Raw genomic sequence first — 20,276 nt, 5'->3', positions numbered from 1 at the left:
TTTTTTTTTATAGAGATCACGATTCTCCCACAATTATGACCGGACAAGTAAACAAAGTAAAATGCAATTTACTAGAGGTTCTGACAAAATGCTAAAACAATATTCAAAACAAAGTCGGAGCTTGATGACGTCGTGAATGAGAGTGTAATCATGGGAGTCGCCGTCTTCACCTCCACAGCCGATGGAAAGCAATCCGACGGGAACTCAAGCAGTAAAGTTTTAATAACGTTGCGGGGCCGAGAGCCTGGAATATTCTACGTTGCAGTTTCTATTATGCTTATATACCGCATTCGGCCGCTGCCGCTCTTTTCGTTTTGTTGTTTTTGTTTATTTTACTATTAAAGTAACGTTTTAACATCCGCCTCCACATTATTTTATTTCATTCTAATAAAACAGCCGCAAGTACTAAATCTACTCATACAGGTGTATGACTTTATATGTATGGCTTTATATGACGAATTCAAATTTTAATCATATTACCAGTAATAAAAGCTGGATGCCTTGTGTTGCTAAATGCCATGAAATTAACTAAAAAATATATTGTATGGCAGAGAAAATGCTGTATTACTGTTACTACAAAATCACTTGACAAAATAGCGTTGTTTCTGAGACATTGTACAAACACTTCACTTACAGTAAATCGAGAAAACAAGAGATACAAACACTAAGACTAACCGTGTTGAGCTATATAACAATTATTAGTTGTCTGATAAAAGTATTTAAACAGTTGTTTTATAAAACATAATAAATTAAAGTGAATTTTGTGCTTCCTGAATCCTTGGTTTCTATGGTAGTAAAAATGGAAATCGAGGGTAACGCGGATGTGACGTCATTGAAAGGCGACGCAATGACACGGGCCGTTACACTCATAGATATCCATAATAAAGGCTAGATGTCTTACGGCAGAGTCTCTATCGTCATCATCACCGGCGGCCATCTTGTCACAGGCTAGCTTTCTGGCGGGCTCTGTGGTACTGATGTATGGTGAGAACACAAATACTCTTATCTTGCTGAAATCTTGACGGATTTTCAAACGGTTTGGTTTCTTACAAACGTTATTAACGTGGCTAGATAATTCTGGTTGATTATTTATTTATACACTTATTTTTCATAAGTGTGCAGTGTCATAACTACATCTCTGACGTTTATAACAAACCACACCGTTTGAAAATCGGTAGAAAATTGAGCAAGTTATGGCTATTTAAAAAGTACATGCACCATTAATACAATGTTACGAGTGAGCGAGCTGCCTGTGACAAGATGGCCGCCAGGTGCTGACGTCGACCTCCATTGGCCAGCAGCGCGGACGAGACATCTAGCCTTTATTATGGATATCTATGGTTACACTGGTTAAAATAGCTGATTTCTCTGGATTTAAACATGCAATTTGTTAACTTCTTTTTGAGGTTTAGGCAAGTACCATACATGTGACTGCACATACCGTAAAACTTCAAATAGTAGCCCGGGCTTTTGTTTTCCCAAATCGTCGAACTGCACCGGCTTGTATTTGAGACAGGCCTTTATAATTTAGTGTTGAGATGTTGTTCATTGCGTGTAGGCCTAGAGTCTCTAAATCTCTAAAAATCTCCAAATGCTCCACGTGAAACTGCGGTCTTCCGACTTTTTACTAACGCGTCAATAGGCTTTATGCACAGCTTCACTACTTCCTGAACTTCAGCCAGCCCTTTGTTTCCTGTCTGTCATTATTGGACAAACTGATTAATTCAGGTGTGCCTGGCCTCAGTAACAATAATCAGGCACACCTGGATTAATCAGTTTGTCCAATAATGACAGACAGGAAACAAAGGGCTGGCTGAAGTTCAGGAAGTAGTGAAGCTGTGCATAAAGCCTATTGATTTTGATTAATATAAGCGAGGGAGAGAGAGCAAGACAGCGCTCGTGTTGTTTGAAGACGTGAGAGTGCGCGCGGCCGGGCGCTCTCTCTCTGCTCGTTATGCGCCCTGTCATGCGCAGCAGTCATTCTATTCTACATCACTCATCGATCAAAAAAGGCTTTGGAGGGACAAAAATTTGCTTTGACGGTTTTAGAGGATTAAATACAACCCGAAACTGAAAAACAGACCCGGCCTCTATTTGAGACCGGCCTTTATTTACCCAAACCTGGAGCCACACCAGGCGTGTAAAAGAGACAGGCGTCTATTCGGGACTCGGCTATTATTTGAAGTTTTACGGTATATCTGCCCAGTCATGTTTTCGTTGAGACTAGGGCACATGCAGTCACAATGAGAAGAACACACATCATAGATACTTACAGTATGTATAATGTGGGTATGAATGCAATGTTTCTTTAAAAGCAGATGAATGGAGCATGTAAAGAAACAGAAGAGATGTAGGAATGGATGAAGAATGACTCTCAAGCAGGAGCCATTCAGACTCAGAATAGCCACCACATTCTGGCAAAGCCTGAAATAAAGCATGAAATCTGAGCTCAGTGAAACACTCACTAAACAACACATACACAACAAAACCTCCGCAGACAATACGGCATGCACACACGCTCTGCCTTTTCAAAACGAGGATGTGGAAATGAACTGTGGCAAAATCTATTCAGACACGGTGCAAGAGGAGGACGAGGTGGCACAAGTTACTGGGTCGCCGCTCTCTTTCTCTGCGATAGACCCTGCATGACCATCTCAGGACGGCTCCATTCTGCAGCAGAGAGGAGCGAGACAGCAAGTGCAAGAGATGAGCTGAGGTAGAACAAAAAGGAAAGGAGGGAGGGAGAAAAAACGAGAAAGAAAACAGACCAGGAACAAGGGACAGAGACTGGTTATGATTGGAGGAGGAGGAGGGTGAGAAAAAGCAAGAGAGAGAACAATAGCGAACAGCCCAGACATGTGCCAAGCATGTGTGTACATGTGCAGACATCCAAAAGCTTTTCGCAGTAACACTCGCCGCATTATCTGACCCCAATCGTACTGACACATGATTCAGTGCCAAACCTGGACGAACTCACAGTCCAGCACAAAGATATCCGGGGTCTGATGTCTTAAAGAAAAATCTGAAATCATCAGGTAAAAATGATCACAATCGAAGCATGGTCATTCTAGAAGGACAATACTGTTTTTGTGTTTCGTGAGCACGTCACTTTCTACGTTTCCTTCCACTAAACCATTTAAAATTTTGTAACAAAGAGGGAGTGCCCATACCTGTGCATTAAGATGCACAATTTAATTTCATACTGCAATTATTTTGTTAAGTATCGTGATGCAATGACATGCAAAATAAACATTTAAAATGTTACATCTCAACAGCTTAGATAAAACGGGTATAATATCCCATGATCAACAGGTTGTGCACCAACTAATTCATTCATTCTTTTCATGGTCCAATCAATTTCTGATGAATAAAAATAAAAATCAAGCTTTATTCTACTTTTTTCCCTTGTTGAAAATCCAGGGTTAGGGTTACATTACAGAAATAAAAAGGATTGTGAGTGCATTTTCTTTTTGAATTCACATTATACCTGGACTTTAACGCAAATTCAGATCAATAATAATTGTTTTAATAATTATTATTATTGAACCAATAGTTTTTGTTTATATTATCATTGGTATGATTATTATTACATTTATATACCAAATTACCAATGTATTATATTATATATACTACCCTTCAAACATATGGGGTCCGTATGATTTCTTTTTTTTAACAGAACATTTTAATTCAGTGAGGATGCATTAAATTGATCAAAAACGATAGTAAACACATTTATAATGTTACAAAAGTTTTTATCTCTCACATAAATGCTGTTCTCTATTCATCAAAATATTTTTAGCACGGTTTCTACAAAAATATTAAGCAGCACAACATTTTCAACATTGATAATAATAAATGTTTCTTGAGCACCAAATCATCATATTAGAATGATTTCTGAAGGATCATGTGACACTGAAGACTGGAGTAATGATGCTGAAAACTTTGCCATCACAGGAATAAAGAAAAAACATTAGCAAATATATCCAAATAGAAAACATTTTAATTTACATTTGACTTAATATTTTAATAATATTACTGTTAATATTAATATTTATGGTATTTTTTACTAAATAATATATACTTCATTAATGTAAATTTACACTACATTTATTATAGAATAGTAAGCTTCTCTAAAACCAATAAAATGCAGCAAATATGAACACCGTATTACAAGCCACGTGTGCTTAAAGAATAAGCAGTAGATTAGAGGCAGATCAGAGTGCTCTCCTTCACTGTGTGTGAAGCACACTACGCATTTATATTTATTGAATTAAAATCACAGCCTTTTGAGGTTTAATAATACCATATCACACCAGGCCATATCGCGATTTCGATTTTAATCCGATTAATTGTGCAGCCCTAATGTGTAAGTGTTGTTGCTTATGGGTGCACCACAGGCCCATTTTGTAATTCATAACAATAAATCTGTTAATCTAACTGTGTTACAGTAACAGACCACCAGATACTAAGTCATTCCTGCTGTGCAATACTAACACATTACGCGTCTTTAAGTACGAGATTAAGGAGGAGACAGAGAAAGCATTTGAACGGCGCCTTCCCTCTCCTTCAAGAAACTGGCACATGCACCGGGTACCAACCATGTGGAGCAAAAACTGCAGAGTTCGGGAAAATTGCAACAAACGCCGCAGAATCACCTCTGCAGGAGGGGGGGGGGGGGGGGGGCAAGCAAGCATGGAGGTACAAAAAAATTATTTTAACACCATACTATGCAAATTCATTCATCAATCTTTGACAGAGGGGCTTTCAGCAGCCTGATGGGGAGAAAGAAGCATGGAGGGTAAGAAAAGGAACACAAAAGTGAGGGAGAAAAGTAGAAAATAGAGGAACGGGGGGGTAGAAGGGTAACATGTGCCTGGTCATCTAGTCCAGTCCACTCTTTCAAGCACATAAAAATCACAGAGCTCTGAGAGTAAATGGAAAAAGCAGAGGGTGGGCCTCATTTTCCTCATAAAAAAGCCCATTTAAAGAGCATAGCTCCACTCTGAAAAACATCCATGGATTTTTGAACCCAGAAGGAAGGGAGAAAAGAGAAAGAAAGAGAGAGAAACTTGTGCAGCCTAAAACCCAACTGCATTTCTCGGTTTTTTCCATCTGTGTTTTTTTCTTTTTTTCTTGAACTCATGTTGACTGCTCTACGCGCTTGAACAACTTATTCATTCCAGACTGTGACTGTGTCGATTCCTTTTTCCAGCCTCCGCTCTTTCTCCCTCCCTCTCCCTCTCTCTCTCCGAGTAAACAGAGGAAGAGCGTAGGCTCCATTCCAAACTAGTCCTGGGCGTTCCTGCGCAGCTCCGGCAGGGTCAAAAGTTTACAGTGGTTTTAATTTCACCTTTCTTCAGCCAATAGCAGCACAGCACCTGAACTCTGACCTCTATAAAAGGATTCTACTGGCAGGAGGATCGCTGCTCTCTTTCGCTCTCCAGTCTACCCCTGCATGCACTCTTTTACTCCGTTTCTTTCTCACCGCTCGGATTTGTTTTGAAATCGGTAGAACGTGGGATTTCAAACAATGTTAAAAGCAGGACGACTCAGAAGAGCTAACGTGAAGGTTTTAGTGCTGATGCTGAAGATAAAGTAATGCTGTAAATATGAATTTGCTGCTGCTAAGGTGAAAACTACTTCCTTGTGCCATTTACGACGTATATATTACAAAAGTTTCAGGAGGAAACTACTAAAAATGAATCAAGATCTATCCAGATGTTGACAATAATCATTTCAAAATCATAATTCATCTTTTTTATATTATTTCTACCTACTGATATTTATTAAAAGTCTTTTCTAGAACAGTCAGATGAAGGATTTTTTTATGGATAGCTTGCTTAAAGCAATTAATAAAACAAAAGTAACAATATAACTGTACACTGTAAAAAATGTCGAAATTTTTACAGTAAAAGACAAAAAAATGCTGCAGTAATAAAACCTGTTATGGTTAACAGTAAGTTTCCTTACTATATGCGCCGAATAACTGTAATAGATCTAACTTTACATTTAATGTAATTTTACAGTAAAATACTGTTAAATTTACAGTTTTGGAAGTGAAAAAGAACAAGTCATTGTATAATTTGCAGTGAAAAAATTTAAATTGACATTCCCAGAATTCCCTGAGTGACACTTCACATTTGATGTTTATTTTCTTCATTTAAATAACTTTCTTCTTAGTTTTCTTATCAGTTATGTACATTAGGGTTTTATGTTACGTCTAATGTTGTCAACTGAATGTTTATTGCATTACTTTAGTGTCATGTGTGTTACCTTGAATGACACTGTGCACCTTCTATATATTAGTATTTAGCATCTCAGCTTCCTTCATCATGTGACATTCTCATCACCACCTGTTTTTGGTGTACTTCAATAGGTTGGTATATTACCATTATATCAGTTAATGAGATGAGGGTTTTTTTCACTGTAAATCTAAATTAAATCTGCAAAACCTAAAATGTTTCTGTACATTTTTTTACAGTGAGATAGTGAGGACAGAAAAATAAAAAGACTTTATAACCTTTAAAAGGACTGAGAAGATGCTTTTTTAAAATTGATGTCGATGGCAAAACTCAAACGCCGAACTAAACATAAACAGTAATTTGGTGAAATTAATCCGTTACTTATTTGTCTACCATTTTTTGGACAGTTTTTGTCCCATTTGCATATGTCTTGGTAAATATTTTAAATATTTAATAATATTAAAATAATTAAATTCAATATTAAATAAATAAAATAGTAATTAATTATGGGGAAAAAAGAAATTATTGAAACATGTAAAAAACATTAAATTGCTGAAATTGTTTAAATAATTTAAGTACTTTTTTGTGTAGATGTTTGATGTAATTTGATGAATTTTGGGGGGGTTTCATGCCTTTCATTTTGTACATTAAACAACTTTGGTACTTCAATATAAAATGAAGGTCGTGAAACAAAACTGGACTGGCTTAAGACAGACCATGCCTGTGTCTTTCTCTCCCTTAAACAGCTGGTTCTCCTGGAGAATACTTTTTTCTCCTCCATCATCCTCTCATTCACAAATCAAATTATGCAGTTTTCATAGTAAAGGGAGCTAAGTGCCCCATGCTGACCTGAGCCTGTGACCCCTTCTGTTCTCCAGGTTCCCTTTCCTCTCCCTCACCACATGCTGCCTCAACACGGGCTAAACGGCAGCTCGACGTAGGCTAACACTATTAAAAGCGTGTTTAAATGACTTATGAGCACTGAGACAACAGAGCGGTCGAATGGTCTGAGCACGAGAGAAAGCCCGAAGGCTGGGGAACGCTCCAAAGTGCCTCCGATATTGAAGATAAAAATCAACTAATCGAGTTTGAACTGCCAATACGTTCGATGAAGCCTGGTTGGGTTCAAAAGGCTTCTCTGCATATTTCAAGGTTACACTCTTAGTCACCTTGGCAGAAAACCGTTGACTGACTGGCAAGTCACAGTTATTTCATGAAAACAAATTGAGCTTCACACAAAGGAAGGTCTGAAACCAGTCAAATGGCAAAAGCTACACAAAAAGTTTGATCGGGGACATCATTTCCATTCATTTACAATGTCAAAAGACACGGAAATCAGTAAATAAACAGTTGTTCTCAAAAAGACGGGTGCGTGACAGAAAACTTACCTCAAAATGCCTATGAAATTGGTGCAGGCGTCTTTTTCACAGTCATCAATGTCAACTAGGTGAAATTCTCCAACATATCAGTGCAAAACCACAGTTACGCAGTGACCTTCCTAACCTGAATTTCATCAAAACAAAACTAAATCTATAAATAAACCTGGAAACTTCCTGTAACAGCATATTCTACATATATAGACTTGCTAAAGCAAAGCGTCAGCTAGCTCTCAACGCTCTAAAGAGCAGAATGAACAGGGTTAAAGGCCAGTTGCTTTTGTTAGCTTGTTCTTTTCTTAAAGATAACCCCTGACCTGTTCTGGGGTCAGCAGTGCTCTGTCCTCACTGCTGATGGTGTCTGACTGGGTGCTGAGTGAGAGATCGGTCACTACGCACTGAACCTGAACACTGTTTGGTCAGATGCTGATTGGAGACAAGCACAGGTGATGAGTCAAACTGTCAGAAAGCATTGTGACACTTTCCTTAGGCAAAAAAAGGCACATCAGCCTTTAACGTGTTCCGATTTCTAAGCATCTGACAGAACATCAATCACTGTGGATCAATTCAATCCATAGGGAAGATATTGGTTCATTTCAATCAATCAGAGTGATTCTTGCATTAAAATCCTGTTCAAGGGATGGTTCACTTAATGAAAATTCTATCATTTACTCACCCTCGTGTCATTACAAACCTATATGACTGGAAGAAAGTGCAAACAAAAGAAAATTATTTTTCAATGGGATTGTTTTTCCAATGTTGTGTCCATGTTGCGTTCGACAATGTCAATGTTGTTTGGACACCAACCTTCTTCAATATATATTTTTTGTGTTCTGCAGATCATATTCATTCAAGGGAGAATTGTTCCTTTAAGTTATATTGTTTTAAGTTAAGTTTATTAGCATATTAGTCACTAACACCAGAAACACTAGAGTATGAAAAGCATGAATCTTTTCCAATGCATCGGAATGTCGATCGGAGTCTTTTTTTACTTCGAATCAAATGTAACATTGTGATTAATCTCAGAGCAATGTTATTTTAGCATTATTAATACACTATTATAGTATTTATTCATACTTTGAATTTTTATAGGTTCAGGTTTCATTTTAGCCATTTTGTTGTGTTTTTATTAGTTTACACACACACACACACATATATATATATATATTATATATATATATATATTAGGGCTGTCGATTTAGCACGTTAAAGGGATAGTTCACCCAAAAATGAAAATTCTGTCAGTAATTACTCACCCTCATGTTGTTCCAACCCCGTAAGACTTTTGTTCATCTTCGGAACACAAATTAAGATATTTTTTATTAAATCTGAGAGCTGGATCACTCCTCCATAGGCTCCTCCATAGGCTTCTTAAGGGATCGAAGCTGGCCGGCCCAAAAGTTATGAAAGATATTGGAAATGATTAGTTGAATAAAGTCGTTATTTTTGTTTGTTTTTTTGCGCACAAAAAGTATTCTCGTCGCTTGATAAACTTAAGGTTGAGCCACTGTAGTCACTCGGAGTATTTTAACAATGTCTTTCATAACTTTTGGGCCGGTCAGTTTCGATCCCTTAAGAAGCCTATGGAGGAGTGATCCAGCTGTCAGATTTAATCAAAAATATCTTAATTTGTGTTCCAAAGATGAACGAAAGTCTTATGGGGTTGGAACAACATGAGGGTGAGTAATTACTGACAGAATTTTTATTTTTGGGTGAACTAACCCTTTAATTATTTGTGGAAAAATAACGCAAATAAAGTGATTTAACGCACCTGCCCTGCCCCACTCCACCCCAGACCTGCGTACTTTATCTTACATACAGTTGATTTGTGACGAACATGAAGCAGTTAGAAGGCCCCTAAAATTGAAGATATTAGGGCAAAAATGCCTCTGTATGATTTTTTTCCCCTCATATTTATATCATATGATATAGTTAAAGGATTAGGTCACCCAAAAATTACAATTCTGTCTGAGAATTAATTACTCACCCTCATGTCGTTCCAAACCCGTAAGACTTTCGTTCATCTTTGGAACACAAATGAAGATCTTTCTGATAAAATCTGAGAGCTTTCTGTCCCTTCATTGACAGCTACGCAACTACCACTTTGACGGTTCAGAAGTTCATTAAAAGATCGTAAAACTAATCTATGAATTGAGCGGTTTAGTCCAGTTTTCTGAAGAGACACGATAACTTTATATGATGAACAGATTGAATTTACACTTTTATTCACATATAAACATTGATCAGCGAAAATAAACAGAAGCTCAACTGGATCAGCTTGACACTCGAGAACAAACCTCTTGCTGAAGCTCAAATGTGCTGTGTAACAAGCGAACATACTTGATCTTCCGTTTACCACAACTGATGTGCGAGTTTATTAATGTTTATATGTGAATATAAGTCTAAATTCAATCTGTTCATCATATAAAGCGATTGAATCATCGCTCAATTCATATGGATTAGTTTTACAAACTATATAGTTTAATTTATTCTATTTCAGTTCTAGTAAATTAGGGTTATTTACAGTTTACATTTTTAGTTAACAACAAAATTGTCTCAAAGTCAATTGTGTTGATTGACTGATAAAAGCTAGAAAAACAACTAGGGACTAAACATGGCATGTGCGACTAAGCGCTGTAAGAAACCCAACTGAAGTGTCAGAGCATGTGCATAGCATGTCACATTTGCGCTAATTTCTAGGCTGTAACTGCTAGGCTCCGAATCAAACATCTTACAAAAGTCAATGGTGGCACCTCCCTTCATATCAAATGTTGTACAAGCAGTCGCAACAAGCTCCTTTGGGACACTTCCTGCAAAATGTTTACCATTTGTCATCAACTTCAGTGTCTGTACTCCATGCTAAAGACAAAAAGATTGGATTAGTCCACCCACTGAAATGCCTCTGAAAAAAAATGACAAATGTCAAGATGTGAAATGAATGTAATAGATCATCCAAACAGTGTCAACCTGTGTTTTTGGCATCAGGGTTTTGTATCGTAATTTGCAACCACAAAGAGTGAAAGGTAAAGCAGCTCACGCCAATATGGTGTGATATACTGTATAGGATATACATAACTCAAGTTTAATTAAAATTTAGTAATGACAAAAGGCCAATGCAATTGCAAGCTGCTCTATTAATAGTGCATTGGATAGATGGACCTCCTAAAGGGAAGAGGACGCCCATCATCTTTTCCACAGCGAGGAGAGCTGTCCCCGCCCACGACTGGCCTCGTCACCTTGACAACAGGCCATAAACACGAGTGAAGCCATGGTGACAGGCAGACAGACAGCAGAGAGACCAGGATGTAATCTGCTTTACCACACGGTCTTGGACTCTATCTAGTAGAATGAAATGCATTTCCAACCGAAAGCCATAAGACCCTCCTACATCCCGTAGCATAAATATCTAAATCCAGAATCCTAATACAGACTGACATCGATACTGATTCTGAAAGCGCCAATATATTCAATGCAAATATGCATTTTAGCCATATTGGTCAAGCGTAGAACGGGTGTCCGTTCCGTCTGTCATGCTCTTTGATGAGTGGCACGTGTGTCTCAGGTGTGTGACCGGTCCCGAAAGCACAGGACGGCTGCGACAGTGGCTAATTAAAACATAAATTATGTGATTAAAGGGACAGACCGTTGCTTTCCCCACCTGGTGCCATCTTTTTTTGTCGAGGCAGACGCATGAGGTGCATCTGCTCTGCTGCAAAGCTGCGAAGACACAGCATACCTGTTTTTATCACAAGCTTGTATTCTGCCTTTGATTTAATCACTGCAATGCTAAAATCCTATTCGGCGTTGTCCCTTCAACATCATCAGATTATCGGCCTGAGACAGAGAGATTATGACGCTCCTCAGGAACAAAGAAAGATGAAGCCTATAGGGAAATACAGTGAGCAAAAGAGGGGTGCATTAACCTTGGATGCAAATAAGCCTCGCGGTATGAAGGTAGACATAAAAAAATAAATAGTCTACTTTCCAATGGTGTTGCAGTGAGGTGCTTCCATAACATGGCTCATTCAGTCATGTTTACAATGTATAATTGTATTATTATTTATAACCTACAACTAATTCATTACGGATCTAACCTTTTGTTTGACTAAATTATGAGAAAATATTAGGGCTGCCCCCGACTAAAGATTTTTCTAACCCACTAGTAGTCATTCATTTAAGCCATTAGTTGACTAATCGCACGTTTATATTAATTTAATCACTTAAATATATACTGGGGGAGGGGGGTCATACTATATAGCCTATTCCACGTTCCAGCGCATGCATAAAAGCTTGCAGCAAAGCACCGGCAAAAGTAATGATTATGAATGTGCTGGAAAAAATAGCATTGTTTATAAATAAACTAGAGTTTCCTGAGTCCGTGTCAACTGCAAAGATGAAGTTGATGATACGTACTCTCATCTCCGCTGTAGGGGACGTCTTTAGAGAGAAATGCACCGGTTATACTGACAGATTACATAATCAGAGAGTATTTGTTTTTGATAAGAATTGGTTCTTTAAAAGTAGACATTTCAAGCTTTCTATAGATATATTTCACACTTCTGTAAGTAGTAGGCAAGTAGTCTATACACTGAATTTCAGTTTATTTTTGCAACGCGCTTCAGAAACAGAGACGTCATAAAGCAACCTGTTTGTTTTCTTTATTTTATAAAAGCACTAAGTTTTCTTGTTATTGTTACTTTATTTTAAGGTGACATAATTACGTAACTATATGTAGTTAGTCCTTTGACCCCAAACTTTGAACGGTAGTGTATACTGTTATTGTTCATGCATCCCATCCATATAGGTACAAACAGAGGGGTGCAAGAGGTGAGGAGGAGTTACTAAACACAGGAAAAGGTAAGCGTAGAGTTGTAAAGGCGCATGTAAGAAGAATGAAGAGGAAAGGCACAGATCACTTTCATATATCAGTAGAGATATTCAAAGGCTGAACACTTTAATTACTTGTGTATGAGACTGTCCACATAACCTACAGCTGCACTAAAACAAAACTCTCACCTGGAGTAATGTAGAGTTAAAGGAACAGGTCAGCTCGCCCAGATAACAGTTCTTGGTTTTAACATTTTCTCATGAAGCATAAAATTAGACATTTTGAATAGTGAGAGACTGATAAATCGGTCTATATTTAGCTATTTTAAAGAAATATTTTACCCCAAAATTTTTAATAATTTACTGACTCTGTAGAACACAAAAGAAAGTCAGACAACATTGACCCCACTGACTTTCATTGTATTGACAAAAATATTTTTTGTTTGTTTGTTTATTTATTTATTTTTCCACAGAAGAAAGAAAGTCATTATCGACTCATTTAAAGGAATCTCTAAACTGGCACATTGTGATTGGTCAAGTGACAACGAATGGAGCTTGGTGTCACTAGCTATGTTTCCATCCACACGTTTTTATCCGCATTAAGTGATATCGAATGAAAAATGCCTTATGGAAACAGTAAAATTCGATTGAATTTCATGAATATCGACTCAAATGAAATACGATCGGTCTCATCGGATTTTATCTTGATCGATATACGGCTTATGCGATAAACGCGGATGGAAACGTTATTATGGTGCGATCCATTTTGCCTAGTAAAACTTTGTTCGCAAATGTTGGCTTGAATGTTGTGCAATTCGATGAGAAAATTAATGGAAACACCTTAACATGTCTCAAATCAATTCAAAGACAAGTGGATGGAAACATGGCTAGAGACATCAAACCTGGAAACTTGATGCACGATTTAGAAAATAGGAAAAAGCACTTTCAACATTCTTCAAAATATCTTCTTTTGTGTTCCACTGTAAAATAAAAAAATGCATACAGGTTTGGAACAACATGAGGGCTAGTAAACAAATGACAGCATATTCATTTTGCGTTGAACTAATCCTTTAATTGTAGAGTAAATATTCAACATTAATTCAGTTCGGCTGTAGCTTGTACTCCAGCAATACAGTGGACTTTTGTAAGTGTGGAATTCTGACTAACTCTCCACAAACCTTTCGTCAAATTGGGGGCTGGGGAATGGGGATGCTGGCAAAATGAAAACAAGGTGGCCGCTAAGCAGTTGAGAAGTTCATCCAAAGTTGACTTTCTCTCTTTCCATCGACTTCTCTCTCTCTCTATCTCCCCCTCTCCTTCCTTTAGGCTCAACTCCTGAAGAACGCATCTGGTAACATTTACCTCGTGACTTAAAACTTTTCTCTACTATTATACAACAGGGCCCTAAACACAACACAAACACACACCAAGTCTTGCTAACTTTTTACAATGGTAACAAGACCAGACCAGGGCTTTACCCTCCCGTGGGCTCATTCAGGTGAGCCCGTTTTACGAGCATTCTTCAGCAAAGGGTGAGAAAGCCAAAAAACGAGAGAGAGAAAAAAAGGAGTGTGCACTTTTCACTCTTTAAACCTCGTTAGCCGCCCCCCTCCCCCCTCTCCCCTTCTATCTGCTTTTGACGGCAAAAACAGGAAAACAATGATGGATCGTAGAGAAATCAGAAACTGGGCTGGAAAATTCAACAAATTAAGTACGACAGCAATGAGTAAATAAAAAAAACCGAACACTATATTTTCCTCCTCAAGCCCTTTCACCCTCTCAAGAGAAAGTCTTCATGCACAGAACGTGTTTGCATACATTTCCAAGTTTCACTTTCAGACACCTACAGTACTGCAGAGAGCTTCCTTCCGCGTATGTGTGCATATCGAGCACACGCCGTCGCCAGGCACATCCAGCTCGACGTCACCGCCCGAACGACCTTGAGCCAGTCGTGCAGGAGTGTCGTCATGGCAACACAGCTTTACACAAGCAGCCACAGCTGGATGCAACTTACAAATTCCTCTTAAATTCGACTTGTGCTATAGGACACTGAAGGGAGCTGTAAAATGTATCCGGAGCGCACGACGACACTCGCTTGCAGATGCCATGCAGAGACTCTTAATTATGACTCATAAGTTTCCAAATGATTCACACAGAAATTTTGACATACGACAAACAAACCTTCACAGTTGAGCTCTTGATCTGTGCCTAAAGAGTGAAGGGAGAAAGTTCACAAATTGTTGTTTATTAACGGAGTAAAAGACAGAAAGGAATTAAACGCATTACTGTCTCTGGACTTCACTGAGAAGGACTAACTTTACTTTTATGCTTGTTTCTCTAGTTAGCAAACTGGAAACTTTACAGCGGTCTACAAATGATCGTAAATTATGCCGTGAGCTCCAAATCCAGAAGAGTTACGTATGAAAATGTTTTCGTGGAGGATCGTTGGGGTGCAGTAAATCATTAATATCCTGAAGCTTCCAAGCGGTTCATCACGAGATGCGAGTCAACCTCGCCACGCATATTAAAAGTTTACAGGGCTAAAATAACCCGCCTGCACCAACACCTTTAACTACTCAGAGCAAAAAGCCATCGCAAGTAACCGGTATCACATTTCAATTAGTGCAACAATCAAGCTTTTGTTTCAACCCACTGCCACCAACACAAGCGCCTAGGAGCAACACTATACACCCCCCCACCATTAATCTTACATTTGAAACAAACACACAGATACTTGATATTAACTGGACCATTTTCCCTGCTCTGAAAATAACCGTCACCCACAACCACACTGTTTTCCTTCTTTCACTCTCACGTCGCGCTCAGAGAACGGCAGCATTTCAGCTTCTTCATGTGTCGAGGACTGAAAAATGCTAAATGAGTTAGGCCGATCAGATAAGTGTCAGAAAGGTGACGGGAAGCACATTAGTCATTCTGCTGTTTCGCTAGTCACAACCTCCTGTGATCCAAGAGGAAAGCCACAAAATATCTGTGCAAAAACGAACATCTATAATAGATTAGACATTATGGAATAGTTCAACAAAGAATGAAAATAACCTCCATATTTCATTTCTGTCTTCAGTTGAACACAAAAGCTGAATTTTGCATGAATATTCTAGTCACTCTTTTCCAAATAATGGACGTGAATGGGGACTAGGGCTGTCAAGCTCCAAAATTACCCCCCAATAAATAGATATATTAGGGATGCTCGATATATCGGCCGATATACGGTCATTTTTAATGTTTGCATTCTCGGCCTGAAAAGAAAATTTGGCCGATATATTAAAGCCGACAAATAATGGATTATTTCCTACAGCTGAGACGCCATGATGGTTTTGAATTGCTTGAAATTATGAATCACTTCAAAAAGGACAACACAGTTCAACATAAAGTGCAACATAAAATTATAATGAGAACATTATAATTGTGTGCTTGGGACACGGCTTTTAATGGTGAGACTTGTGTTTTTGTAACCAGGCTCTCAAAAATTCTATAAAAATTTGGATTTTGATTTATCGGTCAAAGTATTATTTATTGACTGAAAGAATTATCGGTTATTGGTATCGGCCAAAACTTTCATATCGATGCATCCCTAATATATAGGCTATATATATCTATATATAGCTATATATATATATATATATAAAATTAATTAACATGGTTCATAAGACTTTTGCACAAGTCTTTCGAAGTCACATGATAGCTTAGCGAATAAAGTCATTCTTCTCTGAAACGCGTGACTGAATTATTCGTCTGAGTCAGATCATTTGACTGAATCGACTGCTATGAGTTCAAATAACTGACCAGCGTTGTTGCAGTTTACTAAAACTATTAAAGCAACACCAAGTAACTTGCGGTCGCCCTACAGGTTGGAAGCGGAATTGTCCATTACCGCTGTCGTAAATTATTTAACCTATACCGCAGCCTACTGTCCCACGAACGCTCGCTGTTTATCCAGCATCGGCTTTAGAATGAACAATGTCCACAGACAAGGTAGAGTATGTTGCATGATTTCATGAAAGTATGATGTATTGCGACATCAGAAAAAAAAAAGAAAAAAAAAAGACTATTGTAACGCTTGACGTAAAGCAAGTCAAATTTGTAGTTTTCTTATGTCTCATTAGAACTACAGAAACGCAACCCGATCTGGCAATCTTACATCGCGTGGTTATAGCAGATATAGGACCACAAAGCAAATCCACAAGTGCCTTTCACCCTGTTACGACTTAATGAACCACTGAAACGATTTTGGAAACATTATTTTAAGGTAAAAAAAATCTTACTTAGTGTTGCTTTAAAATTGTTTCCTTTAATTGAAATAAAGCTAACTATTTGATTAAAAATTAAATGAAATTTAGAAATTTGAAATAACTAACTGAAATAAAATAAGCTGAAGACGTAATAAATTAACTAAAATTAAAAAAGCTAGGCTAAATATATATAAAAAAAATACAAATAAAAAAGGACATAACATTATTAAAAATCTAAAATCTAAAAATAAAAGCTAATTTACAAAAATCTAAATAAATACTATAATAGCATATAAATAATAATAAAATAACACTGACTCAATGGTTAAAGTTTATGACCACTGGGTGGCAAAAATATCAGTGAAAAACAACTTAAATTTTGGTATGTTTATTCATAACACAATGCTTCAGACAAGAAATAAAGTGCACAAGTCATATGGTCAACTTTTATGATACTTTTATGGTGCTTTTGCCTCAAGTTGTTTCGATTCAGTCACATTACATATATAGGTACATTACTCTTTTTTTTGGGGGGGGGGTTAACTATTTCTTGAGCCACAACAATGAAATCAGAAAAAGATGTTCAAATCAAAACTCAGTTGGTCCTTCAAAAATCATGGGAAAACTTTTGCACAAGCATTTTTTTCTTCCCCTGAGAGAGTCCGAGTTAATGAGTTATAGAGCCAGAGCTAACAAATGGACGAGGACAGAGAATCTATGCATCCTTTAATTCTTAACCCCATCTGCAGTCAAAGCGTTCAACACAAGATTGATTCATAGTTAATGCAGCCTGACGCTCGGCGTGTGAGAGAGAGGGAGCTGCGGAGAAAGGAACAGATAAAGGGGGGAGGAGGGGGGCGGCCTGCGACTAGTGTGAGGAAGAGTTCAGAGGGTCTTTTCCCACACGCAGTCAGGGCATCCGTGGGTCCCGTAGCGTGTGAGCACCAACATACACCGCTGAGCATAATGCATGTTCTGCTCTCATGCATCCACGGAAATGTTTCTAAAATACACACTCATATTAAACTATTTTTAAGCTGTGAATAAGTGCACTAGTACAGGCTAAAAAGGCTGCAGACCCAGCTTTGAAATGTAATAACATTAATTATCAGGAAGATTTCCTATTACACTGCAGAGGCAATAAAAGCAAATCAGTTATGGTTCTAACAATATGTTATTAAACCGTGCAAGCATGCTTTCTACCTGTACCTTCAGTGTGCAAATAATAACCATAAGTATATTTCAAAGCGTCTATATACGTCAACATGAGTGCATGTGGATTTCAGGGAAACGTTGGTCCTATACAAATGTGGTTCTGTGATGTTTCTATAAATGGGTTAAAAAATGAATATTTTTTAAACGTGGGATGTGGGCAAAGTCTCCTAGCTCTGCAGCATTTGGATCACTACAAAATGTGAATCGCTTTGAATTCAGAAAAACATCAAACTTTCCAGTAGCGCTGCAGTGCACTGAATACCTCAGGCTAAATCATTGCAATTAACATTGGAACTGCAAAGAATGGGAGTGTTAAAAATAGTGTCTGATGACTCTGATAAGAATCGTTCATGTTTCTACTTTCACAATGTACACGTTCCAAATGCGTCTGCCATGTCCAACAATACTGTCTGGGTGGAGATCCCTGGAGTTTGAGACAGCCATAATTCAAGCGTCTAGTACAGTAGGTAGGTACAACCTACACCACACGTTGTCACCATAAATACGCAAAAAATACAAAATCTAAAAGATAAGAGTTATCCTGCTGACTTGTGCATCACTAAAGTGGTCAACTGATTTTAATTGTATTAACCCTTGAACTGTTTTGTCAACTGATTACAGCACAGTTTGGTAGGCAGGAAAGTAAAAGCATAAAAACACTGTAAATAATGCCTAGCTTTGATTTGTTCATTGCTGACCTATGATAATTTAATCTCCACCCTCAGTGTCATTAACCAGGAAACCATCTTGTTGTTTGGGTTATTTGAACTTCATGTTGAACTGAGAGCAAAAGCAACAATCTGAACAGATCGTTTGAGGTCAATAAGTTTTTCATGAAAAATCCGAAAGAAAAAAGTTGGAAGAATTTATAAAAATATGTATTTGTGATAGTGACAGATAAAGGGTTAAGAATATGTTATGCTTAAGCAAACTAACTTCAGCTCGTGTAAGTAAACTATCAGGTTATCCACAAACTGGTAAACAAACTTCCTGCTGATCAAAGATTTAAAACAAGGAAAAAAAATCTATTGATTATGGTAATAATCTCTAAATTATATAAACCAAAAACGGCAATAGTACAGTAAATTAAACAAACTTAATTATTTTGAGTTGTAGTTCATCTCAAAAGATTCAGACTAGATTCAAACCTCTTCGAAATGTTCACCAACTTAGGAAAACAGTGTTAAAATGCGTCGATTAATGACAAAATGTTATTATGGTCGCAGAAGAATACAAAAATCCACATACGGATCTTGTTATGAAAAGTAAACAAACATGCTGGAGAATGTTGTATCTGGCAACACTGTGTTACTACGATTATTGTCTCAAAGGCAGAATAACTAGGTGGCAAGATCCTCACCGTGGACAAGAATGTACTTCTGAATAACCGGCATCACGTAACATTGTTTCACGAACACAACAATTGGTTAAATGTCTCCATTTACGATCGCGATGAAGTGTTTCGGTTCACTTACCGGTGTAAATGTATCCCGTGAAACACTCCAGTTTCTTTAAGCCACTTCTACGCATCCGCCATCTTCAGCATTAGCTATGTTTGTTTAAATGGGAAACACTCCCAAAGCTTAAAGAAGCCTGCCTGAACCATGCGCGCGGGGAGTTATGGGTAATGTCGTTCTGCCATCCGGGCGCTCACCGCAGTCCACCCAGTGCTAAAGAGGAAAGAAACTACAAGTACATGAACCCCCGCAGATCGAAAACTAGACATCCAGTAGGAGATGGGCAGTAGTAGCAATATCGTAGAAAAAAATATAGTGCATTTATTTTTAGCTCATCCAAGTACCAGATAGAGATAACAGTCACGTATCCCTAATGAGTAGGCTGACGTAGCCTACGCCTTTATTTACATATTTGAGTATGATTAATTCGCTGTCTTCACGAGAGATCGAATTATTTGTTCGTATCACACCTTTTTATTAATTGTCTGTCAAATCAAATTACTTTATTGTCACTACTACATTTAGATAAATCTCGTGTTGTCCACCAACATTGCAGTCTCGTACAGTGACAGTAAAAGACAATGTAGCTACAACAATATTGGCCTTCTCATTTCACAGTTTATCCTACATTTAGGCTACCTACACATTATACACACGAAGTATACATTACGCAATACAGACGATTTACACGCAATTGAACAGTTACTTCAAGTTTCAAATACGTTGCAGAATGTATCTCAATATGCATAATACGAAGCAGTTAAATTTGCCAGCAAACGTGAAAAAAAAACTACCCTAGATGTTATAAAGTATCTTATTTAAAATTTTGCCTCCACATTTAAATATTTGGGTATTTTTTTCCACTTCTGGTGGCAAATTGTATTTTGTTTTACAAACATAAAGTATTTC

General features: G+C 37.7%; 1 protein-coding gene across 1 annotated transcript in view; it reads right to left on the bottom strand.

Moving 5' to 3' along the window:
- The window catches only part of ncoa3 (nuclear receptor coactivator 3), a 43,934-nt gene extending 24,416 nt beyond the window's left edge, over positions 1–19,518 (bottom strand). The window contains exon 1 of the mRNA XM_056240773.1: positions 19,386–19,518. The gene's annotated coding sequence lies outside the window, so the exon portion shown is untranslated. The remainder of the gene's footprint in view (positions 1–19,385) is intronic.
- Positions 19,519–20,276: the final 758 nt, after the last annotated feature.

Source organism: Rhinichthys klamathensis, unplaced genomic scaffold, assembly GCF_029890125.1.
Source record: "Rhinichthys klamathensis goyatoka isolate OS25496 unplaced genomic scaffold, OSU_Roscu_1.1 h1tg000613l_1, whole genome shotgun sequence".
NCBI classification, from domain to species: Eukaryota; Metazoa; Chordata; class Actinopteri; order Cypriniformes; family Leuciscidae; genus Rhinichthys; species Rhinichthys klamathensis.
This window is presented reverse-complemented; position numbering and strand designations above follow the sequence as displayed.